The sequence below is a fragment of the Octodon degus genome, unplaced genomic scaffold (genome assembly GCF_000260255.1).
Source record: "Octodon degus isolate 3935 unplaced genomic scaffold, OctDeg1.0 scaffold00073, whole genome shotgun sequence".
In the NCBI taxonomy this organism is placed as follows: domain Eukaryota; kingdom Metazoa; phylum Chordata; class Mammalia; order Rodentia; family Octodontidae; genus Octodon; species Octodon degus.
Window position 1 is genome coordinate 7,032,002 of NW_004524649.1, and position 16,270 is coordinate 7,048,271.

At 40.8% G+C, this 16,270-nt stretch overlaps 1 long non-coding RNA gene across 1 annotated transcript in view; it reads right to left on the reverse strand.

Moving 5' to 3' along the window:
* LOC111817886 overlaps positions 1 to 4,326 on the reverse strand; it is an 18,508-nt gene extending 14,182 nt beyond the window's left edge. Inside the window, exon 1 of the long non-coding RNA XR_002821986.1 lies at positions 4,152 to 4,326. This is a non-coding gene — a long non-coding RNA (uncharacterized LOC111817886). The remainder of the gene's footprint in view (positions 1 to 4,151) is intronic.
* Between the last annotated feature and the right edge of the window lie 11,944 nt (positions 4,327 to 16,270).

Consider the following 16,270-nt stretch of genomic DNA (forward strand, 5'->3'; position numbering starts at 1 on the left):
CATACGCGGGGGGTGCTTGTCATCACTTCCCCTGTTGGCCACCAGCCCGCGTATGGAAAGAGAAGCAGAAAAATCACCTCAGCCATAGGGGGCTTTCTATTTTCATTTTTCATATGTTGAGCTCTAGCACTTTAGTGGGAATGTGCACACATGAGTAAGGACTTACACAAAAGGAGCAAGAAAGAGCCATGACCTGGGCCTGCCCCAAAGTTTCCCCACCCCAGCACCCCTATCCTGCCTTCCAACACAGCAAGCAAATGCTTTTTTGGTTTTCCAACTCTACACAATGAAGCAGGCATAAAAACACACATTTTCACACACGTGTCTTCTTAAGTTCCAGGTTACATTGGTGTGATTCACTCCTTTAGGTATGAAGTTACAGTTCATTTGGTCTCATGACTTTAGACAGTACCTCTTAGTGGTGCTTAGATTCATAAGTTCTACTTCACATGAACAGTTTGGGGCATTTGTGAGTCAGTTTTCCATTACTGTAGCAAAATTCCTGACTTGATCAACTTTAAAAAGAAGAAAGGTTTGTTGGGGATCACAGTTCTGGAGGATTCAGTCCATGGTTAGTTGGCTCCATGACTTTTGATCCTGTGATGAGGCAGAGCATCACAGTGGGAGTGCACAGTGGGGAAGCTACTTGCCACACAGCAGCCTGGAAGCAAAGAGAGAGGAGGAGAGGCCTGGGCACAATGGCTCCTTGGGTGGCACAGCCCTGATGGTCTCATTTTATCCCAGCCAAGTCCAGTTCTTCAAATGCCACCACCTCCCTCCCAATAGTGCCACAGGCACAGGAGTAAGCCTTTAATGCATGGGCCTTGGGAGACATTTAAGATTTAAACTACAGCAGGCCAACTGTGAAGGATAATACTAAGCCAGTTATGGTATGTGCCTCTCACATACAATATGTGTGTTGCTATTTGCTTCATGCCTAAGAATGGAATTGTTGTGATCACCCAGCAGATCATATAAGATGATTCCACAATAGACCCAACTCCAGAGGCAGGCAGCAGGCCTCTAACCCTCCAGGTTGGCAGTGACTTCTTCTACCTCATACTTGAAGCAGAAGCCCCAATGCACATGATGGGTTTTATAGGGATGACTAAGCCTTGATAACCACTGTCACTTTGGGGTCCCAAAATGCCCCAGGGACCAACAGGACCTGGTAGTGACCATTCCAGGCTCTAGAGACCCTGCAAAGCCTGAAGAGGGAAGAGGCCAATACGCAGCGAGGTCCTGTGTGCTTTTGTTTTATTCCTCCTGCAAATTTGCTGTGAGATAGCTGCCCCAAGTCAGGGGCTCAGCAAACAGAGCTGACCCAGCCATCCAGGCCAGTGATGATTTGGTGGCTTGGCTGGGCCCAGAGTCTATGGAGCAGGAAACCATTAGCAACTGTTGTGGTTGAGGGGATTCTGACGACAATGGGAATTCACGGCTGTTTCTGGGTAGTAGCTACCACACATGGGAGGAGTCAGAGCCAGACCCCATGTGAGACATTTCAGTTTGTTGGGTGTGTGTGCTTCTATTTCCTTCTCCAGATTAAACATACTCTGGCAGCGCCCCTGCTGACAGCCTTCTGGGTGTAAATGGCATAAGATGTCTGCATTCTGAGTCCGTTTCAAGTTGAAAGGAGAAAGAAATAAGATTATATTTTTAGAAGCTGGGGGTTGAGAGGAAAAGCATATTCCAGTAACCAAACTCACAGAGGCATCCCTTAAATGCAAATGTGTCATCAGATCACAGGGACACTCCGTGCTTCCCCAGGGTGCGCTGCCCTCCACCAGAGCATGGAGCCCAGCTCCCTTCTCTTCTTTCCATTTCCCAGAGCACATTCAAGAGAAAGAGTGAAAAGAATCTTCAAAATAAATAAATAAGGAATAAAAGATGATTTTCCATCTGGTTGGAGTACAGCCCTGCCCAAAATCAAGGAGACAAACCAGATACATGCTGCTCAAGGAAACAGCTTTGATGAGTAAGGCAAGAATTCCTGTTGCAAAATGCACATAACCTGAAGGACAGGAAAAAAGGATGGTGTTTACTGGATTAATGTAATTTGTTAAATACTTTCTCAGTTTCTTGTTTCCAGATTAAAACAATCTAATTTTTTCAAAACTTACTGAATTCCTTCTGTGTCCAAATGCTATGCTAAAGCATGTAAAAAATTCTCGTTAACTGAAGAAGCAAAAATGAGTAAAAGTCAGCCCCACTCCAAGGAACCCAGAATTCAAATAAAGAAACAGGTGTAGGGCTCAGAATGGTCCTGGGGGGTGACATGAGGACTCTGTGGAACCTTGCCTTCTTAGCATCTGAAAACCTATAGGAACTCCCACTGTCTACAAGAACCAGACAGACCCTCAATGAGTCTATTTTTTATCAGAGGTAGGAGACACATGGAATCCCAGAGGTCTAAAGTTGACTGTTCTCTTTGTTACACACCACTATCCCAGCATAACTGACTGATTCAGAACCCAAAATATAAGACACTCATTGGCTGAAAGAGAAAGTTGTTGTCTATTTGGCACCACCAGGAGTTCAGCCAGGACCTAGAACTATTTCCTAGCACATAGATGAGAAGACAAAAGCAAAACAGAGCTCAAAGTTCTTAGGAAATCAGCTCGCCAACTCCAGCATCTCTACCAAATGTGATGAATGAATGAACACATCTCACACATTGGCAGCCAGGCCCAGAAGTTTCCTGGGCATCCCAGTGGGGCCCAGTCTTAACAGCTCTGAGCTGTGAGTAACTGTTTCTCTCACCCGTTGGTAGCATCCTTCAGACTATGGCTTCCCCAATCCTTCCACATTCATGCAGTCTCAACTCCTACAGGAAACTTTTGTTTCCATAACCTGATAGTGATTCTATTCTCCTGCCCAGCTTCTGGCTGATACCTTATTTTTTTCACCCCAAAGTCATAAATGACAGAAAATAATAAGGTGTCTTTGAGGACTGGCTTGTAGAATTAAATGGTTGCCTCACACCCACATATTTGGCAAGCTAGGCATAGCCAGGTGATTGTGGGCAGCATTGCTGGGAGAATGTCTGTGGGCATCTGAGTCTCTCTGTGCTCATAACTCTTCATAGAATTTAGAATAAGAGAGTGCAGGGGTCCTTGAGGCTGAACTTAAGGATGAGTACACTCATCCATCTGTGTGGGAAAGTTCGTCATTTTGTTATAACAGCACTTATGGGTCTTCAGGGAAGCCCCAGCTCTGTGGGATCCAGCTGGGTTTGGTTGGGTTCTTCCCTGTGTGTCTTTTGTTCTGTAACCCAGGATGAAGAAACTATGGGTACGTGGAATGCACACTTCATGATTAGTCAGACGCCGCCACCATAATGCTGTGTAATGAAGACAGCAATCTACCTCAGACCCTTGCCGTCCCATGTGTGTCCAACCTTCTACTATGACATAAATTAGGCTTCATCATCATCCCCCCTGCCATAATTTCTCAGTTCTTGATGCAGAAGTTTACTGGCGTGATGACTGTACAAGGTAAAGTACAGCGATATTTTATACTGATATTCAATGTGACGTGGAAAGGACAGGCACTTATTTGGGGTACAGAAAAAAATTAACTAAATGCTTAAACCTGGATTTATTTTTATTGGAAATGCAGAAAAGAATCTTAACCTTCTGGTAGTTAATATATGGAATGACATGGAGTCAGTGGATCTGTAACCAATCACATCCCCTGGGATACTGAAAAAAGGGTGGGAATTTCATAATGTAAAGAGTTTGACAGGGATTTTTTTTTTCTTAAATCCTCTTCCATTGGAATTCCAGGAAATTAAGCCCTAATTAACCATCCAGTAATGGACTAACATCTCTATGTATCTACAATAGCATTAGATAGCTCTGCACCTGAGGTCTTCCTGACATCCAGGGAAATCATTCAATCATGTGCTATAGGGTTTAATTCAGGATGGTTGGATAAGACCATCATGTTTAACAAAGCATTTTGGGGGAAAACATAGACAACAAGAAGCATTGAAATAGTTTTCCATTAAAGTCTCTATCTAGTGCTTCACAAAATTTCCTTCACACCCCCACCACCAAAAAAGTCACATATAGCTGGACCAAAAGTTATCTCTGGAATTATACTTATCTTTCTTTTCAATAGTAAAAGTAACTAGAAGAATGAACAACAACTTCCCAGAAAGGCAGGCAAAGGGCTACTCTGAGATTGAACCTGAACCCCACCCTGCCCCAGGCCAGGCAGGACTGAGCCCCACTGTACTGGGCACCCCAGAGAGGATCCGCAAAGGCAGAGGGGCTCCCTCTGGCCAGAGTGGGCTGCTCATCCTCAAGATCTCTCCAAGAAGGTGCCAAGGAGGCCAACTAGCCAAGCTCAGCACCAGAGTCAGGCCCCCACAGCTGGAAGGAGAGGCACTTCCTCCAGAAAGGGTGCACCATACTGTGCAAGGGCAGGGGGCTTGTGCTCTCCCCAGGAGTCCCATAGCCACCTGGCTTCACACTGCATCCCTCTCCACCTGTGCCCAGGGACCCCCAGGCCAGATCTCCTGACCAACTGAGGCCCTGGCATGTCCCCTCCCTCTCTGGGAAGTTGTTGTTCAATGTGTCTATTTTGGAATCTGTAAATGTCCCTTGCAGTAGACAGTGGAGCTAATTCATTGTTTTCTCTTTCGAGCCCCCCTTTTTATATTCTATATCAACAGTGGTTTTGTAATATAAAACAGGACACACACACACACACACACACACACACAGAGGAATGAACAGAAGACAATATGGTAACAAACTGAAATGCATCCCTTGGTCCGCAAACACCACTGCTGTTCTCACAGAAAAATTGCTAGAGAAATAAGGACTTGAACAAGCATTCAGCGTGGGAGATTATAAGCAGATCAAGTCCAGATGTTTCTAACAAGTTTTTAGCTTATGAGATTTGCCAGATTGGTTTCAATAATGAAATTCACAAAGAAGTACTTTTGGTGAGTCCCTACAATAAAGTTGCACACGGAAAGATAATCGGAACAATTGATTTTTATTAGATACATGGTCTTATGAGATTAAAAAGGAATTCTGACGTAAGGCTACCAAGAGCATATTAGCTGAGAAATGCACTTACACGGAATATCATTCACAACAAATCCCTGGCATCCAGAAGTGAACCAAAGACTACAGCATATCAATGTTGGAAAATTAATTAAAGGAAGATCTTTAAAATCAAGTAGAATTTTTATAGTATTTCCTAGTTAAAAGAAAAAGACTGGCTTTAAAATGTCTTTTGTGGCACATGAAGTTCTGTAGGCTATGTCACAATAATGAACTGAAAATATCAGATCAAAAAATGAATTATATACTTTTTTTTACAAAAAATGCTGGTATTTAAAATTTTCTATCCTTTCTTTTCTTTTTTTTTAATTTTTTTATTTATTTATGTGTGTGTGTGTGTGTGTGTGTGTGTGTGTGTGGCCAGCTCAGCCCACCAGGGGGCAGTGATGGCTGGCATGTGGTGCTGGGGGATTGAACCATGGTCCCTGTGCTTTGCTAAGCTTATTCTAAGTAGGTGCTTTAGACCACTGAGCCATCTCACCAGCCCTATCCTTTCTTGACAGTCTCTTGGCAAGAGACTGTCTTAGCTTTGGTATTTAACATATATATGTTAACATAATATATATATATATATATATATATATATATATATATATAACCAATAAGTGCCTTACCTATCCTTTCAAGGTAAAGGCATTTAAGTGCAAAATGAAAGGATGATTTTTTTTCAAAGAAATGTATGCTATGAAGAGATTTGTAAAAGAGATAGTCTCAACATATGTGGATTTTCCCCCAAAATCATATATACTAGCTGCTAAAACTCTTCTATTTCAACACTTTAAGATTTTGGAGCTGGGGAGATAGCTCAGCAGCATAAGCACCTGCCTGCTAAGTGCAAGGTTCTGAGTTTGATCCCCAGTACCAAAAATAAACAAATAAAAATTGGAAACATTTCCTAGCCTGTCAAACAATCTCCTGAGAAAGAGTTTCAATGGTTTAGAAGAAATTTCTTTTAAATATACAAGCATAAACCCTTCTTGATTAGTTTGCAAAAACAACTAAAGGTCACCAAGCGGGGGGCGGGGAATGTTTTCAAGAAAAATTCAACAGAACTTTTTTTAAAGTTGATAGATAGGCAGAGAAATGTATAAATCATAATTTGATAGGATGTCCCACTCTGTATTTATTATATTTAATTCAATTTAGTATAAAATTGCTACTATTTAACCAATTTTAGCCAACAAAATTGACAACTATATGTCATTCAACCTAGTATAGTGTTTGTGTGGCATCCGAAGACCTAGAATTTCATGGCTTCCCTAAACAGGAAACTTGGACAAAATCTACCCATATCTGTTCAACTGAATGAAGAGTTCAAGGCACCAAGCTGAGCTCCAGGGAGCCAAGGCCCTGATGCTTCGCTTTCATGTGGTTCCAGAGCTCATAGACTCAACCCATGCCTCCAGTGGCAAAAGAGGTGCTGTAAAAGGCTCCTCAGAAGATGGGGCGAGATAGCCTGGGAGACCCTGGAACAAGGATGGGAAGAACAAAACTGTCTCTTCATGACAGCAGGAGGAAGAGATGCCTGCAATTGGGTGGAAGGAGAACAGACAAGGGAATTGGAGCTCTAGGAGGACAAAAACCTGGGTGACATGAGTTAAGGACCAAGAGCTGAACAGGATAAGGCACATGGCTGAGCAATGAGAAGACTAGAAGTGAGAGGTGTTTCCGTGTCTCCCATACCCACCCCAAACGTGGTGGCAGCTTTTCAGCTCAGTTGCAGCCCTATAAATAAGGGTTGGAGAAACCTTGAAATGATAGAAAATTTCCACTACTCAGCCAAACTATAAAGGGAAATAAATTTAGGTTAGAAATAAATAGTGAGAGGCTGGGGAGATAACTCAGCAGTCTAAGTGCTTGCCTGGCAAGCACAAGGACCCAGGTTCGATCCCCAATACTGCATGCCTTGTCAGCCCCAGAACTACGCATGGTAGAGCACACCTGTAATCCTAGCATTGGAGAGGCTGAGACAAGAGGATCACTTCTAGTCTGAGCTGCATAAGGAGGCCCTGTACAAAACAAATGAATAAATAAAGTAATTAATTAATCAAAAAGAAAGAAATAGAGAAAGTGGCATTTCTGGCCCTCCCACCTCTAGGGACAGCCCAAGAGGACAACATTTTAATGGGTCTTAGTCATCCAGGATGGTAGAGTCCTCCCTCCTCATTAAAGAGGTTCATCCTTGATCTAGAAGAAAAAAATTTTCTGAGAGTTGTACAGATTAAGAGAAAAATAGGTCATTCCCCTTGGCTTAGAATTGGAGGGAAAGAGATACAATTGTGAAGCAGAAGTGGGCAGATGGCTTCTTATTTGTTCAGGTACAAGAGTTCTACAGCAAGTGCCTCCAAGTTACCATTTCTCCTCTCTTATCCCATACTCTCATCTTCCCGTTCTTCAAAATAGATGCAGCATTGGATTAGAAAGGACAGATTTCTGAAAGCTGACCCTGTGTGGTGGCACATGCCTGCAATCCCAGAACTCAGGAGGTTGAGGGGGAAGAATCACTGTTGAGTTCAAGGCCAGCCTGGACTACATAGTGACATTTTATCGGAAAAAAGAAAAAAAAAAAAAAAAGATTTCTGAGAGCTGAAGTATCAGGAGGCATAAAGTTTCTATACATCTTCCCATCTTCCCCAGAATATTTCCACAGGCACAAAAGCAAGCAAGATCAAAAGTATCGATTCTCTCGCTGAAAACATTTTTCATCAGTCTCTGAAATGATATTGTCAAGCACAGAAAGCAAATAGAGCAAGTGTTCTTGTTGATTGCACCTATAAAAATGGATGAGGTGTTACGGAGCATAGATTTCCAGGGAACTTACTTCTGTCACTTCAAAATATCTTCTTCTAGGTGTCAGCCTTTTAAAAATTGAAAGTCACGTTCATCTGCTTTGTGAGCTCCACAGCCAAGCACATGTGCTGTAGTGTGAGGATTTTGGAAGTAGTTCCCAGGTCATTTCCTGCATTTTTTAGGGATTTGAGGGAAGGTTTCTGAGAACACGTATTTCTGATGTGCTGGTGCGTGTGCCAGATAGCGCCACCTTGTCTTAGCCAAGTTATGGATTACTCAATGCTTAGAACAGAGGTAGGTGATAGGGACGCATGATATGATAAGATGTAGTCCCTGATTTAATAGATATCATGGTTTAACATAGGCAAGCAGCTCAACAGCACACAAGGACTGCAGCAAGGAGAGGTTTTTCAGGGAAATGCAAGGCTTCCTACAGTAGTGGGCATCTAATTCTAGTCGCACGTGTTGGCAAGGAGTTTCATGTCCCAGAAAATACAGTGGACGAAGGCTGCAAGGCCAAGAGGCACTGAGGAGCTGCAGGGCTCCACGCAATGCAAGAAGCACAATGAGATTTTGTTTTTCCAAGAGAGTTCATTCCAGCGCAATTCATATTTGATAAGACGCACCACTTAAAATGCACCTTTTTGACAGATGCTATCATGATGTAACCACTAGAGAGGCAAGAGATTAGGGTGTGGCAAACTGGCTGAGCAAGTGGGAGTGTCCCATCAATCAAGGCCAGGACACATGCCTGGAACAACTTCCACACCCTGCCCCTGACACTAATCAGAGAACTCTACCTTTCTTCTGGCACAAGATCAGACTGGTTTTCGATAGGATGGGTGTAAAAGATGGCAGCCATTAGGCTCATGACCACTGAGAACCTTTTCACTGGCCTACTCTGCCCTCTACAGAGTGTACTTCTTTCTATTTCTTTTCCCACTTTAATTGGCCCACAACTTCTTTCATTTTCTACCTTTAATGCCTTTAATAAACGTAAAACTCTGCAAGTTTATTTCCTGTCCAATTCTTTGGGGCAATAAGATCTTGGAAAGGGACTCTGGAAAGAATTCATAGCACCCAGAACCACAATAACACTACCGCAATCAAGGTATAAAAGGATTCTAGCACACCCAGTTTCCTCAAGTATTCTTTGTGGTTAATCCCTTTCCCTGACTCTCAGCTCATTGAAACCACAGATTTGTTTTCTGTCCCTATGGTGTGTCTCTTTCAGACTGGAATGTAAATGGAATCATATGTTGGTAGCCTCTGAGTCTGGCTTCTTAGCATTGTAAGAGATATGATTACAATATACAGCAAACAGTTAAATTGTAAATATTTATCCCAGTAGAAGATCTTTTGCCATTAATCTTCCTCAAAATACTCTCTCTCTTTCTCTTTGAATATACATCCTGTCTCTCTTGCTGCTTTCTAAAGCAGTATGCAGCAATGTCTATCAAATAAAGGCATTGTAGTGTTTCCTCATCCGCTGTGGTCACTGGATCTGGCACCATTTAACTTCTGGCAAAAGGATCATGAAAGGTAAATGTTTTGAATCAGTTCAGAACATCAAGGCAACCACAACAGTGCAACTGAAGATAGTCAAAAAGAAGAGTTCCAGAACTGCTTCAGAAAATGGCAAAAAACACTGAGATAAATGTGCTTCAAGAGAAGGGGGAAATTTTAAATGAAATTAATGGCAATGAGTCTTTTACTATAATGAAAAATTTTAAGCATCTATTATATTTTGTAATCATACCTAGCACATTTGAGATTCATACACACTGTTTTGTGGATATGCGTGAGACTTTTATTGTTCTGAATTAGGCTATAGAAACACTTATATTTGTGATCTGATTCTATAAATTCAAATCATGATTACATTTAATTGTCCAGATGAATGTGAGAGAGAATTCTGGAATCAGGGCCACTTACCTCCCCTTCACAACTCTCCACGTGGAGCATCGCAACTTTCAAGGTACAGCCAACAATCACCTCCGAAGAGAAAGCCTCCCCCGGTCCTTTGAGGTCTGTGATTCTTAGAAGGTCTGCCCAGTCCATAGACTGTGGTAACCCAGAGAAGTGCTGCACCCTGACATGTGTTGTCACTAGTTCCTATAAGTGGGGGAGTATAGTCACACTCCTCAAACAGACCTAAAGACAGAGAAGTTCCTCCTGTACTCCAGAGAACACAGTTTCTCACTACTACTCATACAAGTGAACACTTCCATTCCTTCCACCATCTGCCAGTTGATACACCCAACCATAACAGCTACAAACTCTAAGAGAAAACAAGCCTATAGAGCAGACAAATAAAATGAAACCTATTGAGAGAGCAGTGCTTACTTCTGGCTGATGCATTGGAATTGTCTGGGGAGTTATAAAAGCTATTGATGCCTGAGTTTCACTATCAGAAATTCGCTAATTGGTTTCACCGTGTCTTGGGCATTGGAATTTTTAAAACCTCCCTAGAGTATTTCTCATGTGTGGCCAGGGTTGAGAACCTCCAAATTAAGGAAATTCAGCAACCCAAGGGAGAAGACTAAGTTTAACAAGGAGAGCAGATGACTTATTAAAATAGCGCTAATGGAAGAAGCATGTGAACTTAAACAAAAAACAAATGAGAATTCCCAAAGGGCATTCAATTTAACACAGAAAAAAGATTTTCTAGAACTAGGAGAATTACTTTCTGAAATCACAAGTTCAATAGATTAACTGAGACGAGAATCTTCTTTGCTAAGAATTACTATTTTGGAAGGTCAAGTGGAAGAAGTATTTTATAAATTATGTGAAATTCATGAGGCATTAAGAAAAGAGATGTGGAAGTCAGATCCAGGATATCTGAACGTGAATGATAAAAGTTTATTAAAAGAGGAAAAGGGAACACAAGGAGAAGTAATAAATAAGGAGATCATAAAAGAAAACTTGTCAGGAGAAAAAACTTCTGAGTCTTCAGATTAAAAATGCAACAGAGTCCAAGTGAAACTAGTCATATTTTAAAAAAAATCCTAGATGTCTAGTAATGTGTTCTGATGAGATTTCTGAATTCTATCATGAACAAGTATTACAGACTCATACAGAGATATGACATTTTACTTACAATGGAAAAAACTCAATGAGCATCAGATACCTTGTATACAACCCTGGAAGTAAGGCTGTGGAAAAGTGTTTAAACATGATAGAAGGAGAACAGTATTCCAAAAATCCTATACCCAGCCACGATATCAATCATCTGTCAAAGCAAAAGAAAGATATTTTTGGACAAGTGGAGACTCAGAAAGTCTATATAAAAACATAGATAATTTCTTTCTTAAGCTAGTCTAGACTATAAAAATGATGGAATCATTTCATAGCCATTCAGTGAATCAAGTCTAATCATACTGGAATAATAAGATATACAAAACAATCAAAACAAAAAACCTTCTCTAGATTAATTTTATATAATATATAAAAATATAAATTCTAAAATTAAAATTGAATCCATAATTATATTAAAAGTATATAACATGTTGTGGCTAGGGGGAGTTTATTCCAAGGAATGTAGATGGTGCCAAGGCCCAGAGGAATACATGTTTTTGATAAATTTGTGTCTTGGGGATTTAAGCACTGTAATTCATGATCCCAAAATAATGTTTCATAAATATAGTCAAGTTGATTCTAATATGTATATATGTAAATGCAAAGGAACTAGAATAGCTGAAGTGATTTTCTAAAGATTCATTAAGTTAGAAAAATCACAGTAAGATTTGCTTTTGATAAGGCTACAATAATTAAGTAGAGCTAAGTAATTAAGCAGAGCAGAATGACTGTCCAGAAATAGACAATATGGCCAGCTGATTTTTAAAGGGGCAAAGAAGTCCTATAGAGGAAAAGTGGTCATTTTCTTTAAAAAAAAAAAAAAAAGTCAATTCGATATCCAGAGGCAAAACAAATGAACCTCAATCTAAATAATACTCCTTAAACAAAAGGTTAATTCAAAACATGATTAGATGAATGTCTAGCTGCTACCATGTTGATTGAGCAGATGATTATGAATGTACTTGGACACCATATTTATTTTCTTCTATTATCTATATAAAGAGATACACAATGACCAACACAGCCTCTGACTCTGTATCTTGCAATGTTATAAATCTTCCTCAGTAAAGGTTTGGATTGGGACCTTGCTGAACAAATGGCTAAGGTGGAAGACAGTTCATTGTCATAGGTCAGCCTGACTGGCTTGAGAAAGGCCTAGCCAGCAAGGAAGCTCACTCCTGAGTGTGTCTGTGGGGTGTCTCCACAGATGATGGGCATGCAGGACAGCAAATGGAGGGGGCATTACTTACCCTGTCTGTAGATGGTGTCATTAAGTAAGCTGTTAATCTGGATGGAATAAAAGAAGAGGGAAGTCGGTATGCATAAGAAAGAATGCCTTCTGCTGCCATCGCCTGGGACATCAGATCTGTTTCCTCTTCCCCTCTTCCAGCACAAACTCCTACCAGTGGCTCTCTGGGGTGGATCTGGGCCTCTGTCTTGAAGTGGTGCTGTATCCTCAATGCTTCTTGTCCTGCCTCTCCTAGCTTCCTGACCTGACAGCCATGATGGACTCTCCATGCTACCTAAACTCCTTGCAAAATTATATATACTCCATATAACTCCCCAAGATGAATATAATGTTTTTTGTTTCTTTGAGACAGAATCTCATTATGCAATACAGGTGGGCCTGTACTCACTAAGTATCCCAGGCTGAAATCAAATTTGCACCAGTCCTCCGGCCTTAGCCTCCCAAGTGCTGGGATTACAAGCACACACACCACCCTGACCGCCCAGCTGATAATGTAATTATGTATCATAAACATATACCTGGTAGTTTTTGTTGTAGTGGTGGCAGCAGCAGTGCAGCAGAGAAGCAATAATGGGGGGAGGCTTTATTAACTCAAGTCATGGAGAGAACTGAGGGCAGGGAGATGGACAGATCCTCTGACCTGAGACAGGGAGGATCAAGCTTTACAGACTTGGCCAGGGGCGGAGTTTGAGGAAGTTTTATTCAGTGGAGTAGGGAAGAAGGTAGAAGTGGTCACTGGGAAGACAAGATGTTGTTTTGGGGATTCAACCATGTTGAATCAGGACCATGATAATTTAACAATTTGTACTCAGGCCAGAGCCTAGTAATACCAACAATTAAAAGTAAAATTAAAATAACAAAGTAGAAAATGATAGTTCCTAGGTCAAGAAGCTTATCACAATCATAAACATATACATACTAATACCAGAGTCCCATACAAACACCAAAAGTCTTCATGAAGCAGAAGTTAACAGAGTTGAAAGAAGAAGTAGTCCTTTTCAGTAACACTTGGAGACTTCTGTAGCTCACTATGAGGAGATCGAATAACTAGAGAGGAGATCAGGATGGAGAGAGGCCTTCGACAGCACACACACAGAACATTCCAGTCCAAAACAGTGTGCTGTGTAGGCCACTCAAGAGAAGCTGGAGGGTCCTGGCATACTGGTACATGCATGGGATCCCAGCACCAGGGAGGCTGAGAACAGGAGGATCACTACGAGTCGGAGCTTCATAGTGAGACCCTGTACCAAATGAGAGAGAGAGAGAGAGAGAGAGAGAGAGAGAGAGAGAGAGAGAGAGAGAGACTGGAAAGGGAAGACAATATGTTAGGCCTCAGAACAAGTCTGAGTAAACCTGGAGAGGTCAGAATTATTCGATGTATCACTTCTTACTGTAAGAGAATGAAACTAGAAATTGATAACAGAATGACAAACTGTTGCACTCACAATTAATGCAAAAGTTTAACAGTATACTCTTGGCCTATGCATCAAAGAAGAAACTCAAGGTAAATCAGGAAAAAAGACCCTGAAACAACTGCAAATATAAGCACATACGTGACTTATGGAGTACAGTGAAAGCAGTGTTTAGGGAGAAATTCATAACTATGATGCCACATTTAAAAAGAAGGACAGGTTTAAAAAGAAGAAAGATATGAATTCATCCTAGGTTCACCCAGTAAGCTACTGGAAAAAGAAAGGTAAATTAATTATTCTGTCAGAAGAAAGAAAAGAAAATGACCAAAAAAGAAGATAAGTGAAATAAAGAATAGAATCATAACAGTGAAAAATCAGTGAAACTAAAGCTTGTTTTTTGAAAGGACCAAGAAACCTTAAAGCATTATATAGACTGAGAAGGAAAAGAGTCAAGACTCAAATAATTGAAATCATATCAGTAAGTAAAGTTATTGCTGTGAACATTACAAAATAAGATAATTATGAGTACTATGAGTGGTTGTACAACAAATTAGATGGTCTAGATGAAATGAAAAAAAATCATAGAAAAACAAGATCTACACAAACTGACTCATGAAAAAATAGAAAATCTGAAGAGACACATAGCAAAGTAAGATATTGACTAATTAATGGGAAAACCTCCCAACAAACTGTCAGGATCAAATGAAGTATCTAGTAGATTCTATCAAATACTTAACGACAATTAAAAATTAGATCTTTTTCTAACTCTTTAGAAGCATAGACAACAAGATTAAGGGAAAAGAAGATATGTTACATTTTACCAAAATTAGAAGCTTTTATGCCTCAAAGGACATTTCAATAAAGTAAAAGTACAACCAACAGAATGGGAAGAATATTTACAAATTAGAAATTTGATGAGGGTTTGTATCCAGAATCTATGAAGAACTCTTACAATCCAACATCAAAAAAGATAAACAACTGATTTAAAATACCCAAATGTCCCATATACCTCTGAAGATAACAGAAATGGACAACAAAAATAAAACAGACTCAGCATCATCAGTCATTAGAGAAAAACAATCAAAACCATAGAGATGTCATTTCTCAAAACTGAAGATGGTCTTACTCTTTTTTTTTTTTTTTTTTTACTGGAGATTGAACTCAGGACTATGTGCTTGCCAGGCAGGGACCTATTCTACTGAACTATTTCCCTGGTCTGAGGATGGTCCCAATGAAGAAGTCAGACACTGACAACTGTCGAGGATGTGGAGAATTGGAACACTCATGCTTTGTTTGGAGGAATGTAAAATAGTGCAACCATTATATGATTGCCTTTTCTTTTCTTTTATTTTTCTTCTTTCTTTTCCTGAACATCTTCACTAGGAATCAAAGTCAGGACCTCACTCTTGGCTGGACAGGCACTGTGCCACTGAGCTATATCCTTGACTAATTTTTCATAAAATATTCAAGATAGGACGATCTAGATTCAACCCAGAGCCCAGGCTCAGTGTGTGAGTGAGACGATCTGAGGTTTGCTGGATCCTCATTCAACCTAGGGCCCAGGCTCAGTGTGTAACCTGCAGCAGAACTCTCTGCAAAGAGGCTAGAGGCAAGACCTACCCAGCTGTTCAGGAACAGAACATCTTGTCAGAGTGGCACAGAGGGTTCAACCCCAAGGACTGCAATAGGAAGAAGTGGAGCACAGTAGCCAGACCCAAGCCACACCCACTTGGATGAGTTTGAACTTGGTAGATCCAGACCTGGTGCTAAGGTAATAACTTTATCTAAGCTCTACACCAAAGATCAGAAGACAGTGCTGTAGAAAATGACAAAGAGAAGGAACAAAATGCAGTCTCAGGCCCCAGCCCACCCAAAACAAATGCAGAAGACACTAGCATAGAGCTTTACGACGGCAACAGCTATGGCGGCTTCCAGTGGCAGATTTGAAAGTGAGAAGAGTATCGAAGAGCGTAAGGAGCAGACCCGACTTGCCAGGGCGGAGGTGTTGCATCAGGCAAAAGCCAATTTTGAAAAAGAAGAAAGGTGGAAAGAACTAAAACGACTTCGAGTTGAGGATACATGGATGCTACCTAATGTCAGTGAATGAATTGAGGAGTTTTCAAAGGAACATTCTCTGAAGAAAAAGAAGAAAAAAGATAAGCATTCAAAAAAAGTAAAGAAAGAAAAGAAAAAAAAAAGAGCAAGAAACAGAAATATGAAAAAAGTGAATCAACTGATAGTTCATCAAGCTCTGAGGATGAGTGGGTTGAGGCTGTTCCATTCCAAACTCCTGGCAGAGAAAAGACCTGGAAAGTGAAAGATGAAGAGTTTGAGAAAGAAGATGACAGCCAGGTTATTCAGAGGGATGCGTGGATGACTGTAGATTTTATGTCTGTTAAGACTGTGTCGTCATCATCACTCAAAGCTGAAAAGGAAATGACAAGGAAAATAGAGCAAGAGAAGGACCAAGCACATGAGCAGTCTAAACTGCTTGAAAGAGAATTGAATCCATATTGGAAGGATGGTGGGACAGGTCTCCCATCAGAAGACTGTAGTGTATCATCACTTACTAAAGCCTCAGGAGTAGAGGATGGTGGATTAAGCTGGCTTAGAAAGTCTTACCAAAGAATGAAAGAACAAGCTGAAAAACAAAACAGAAA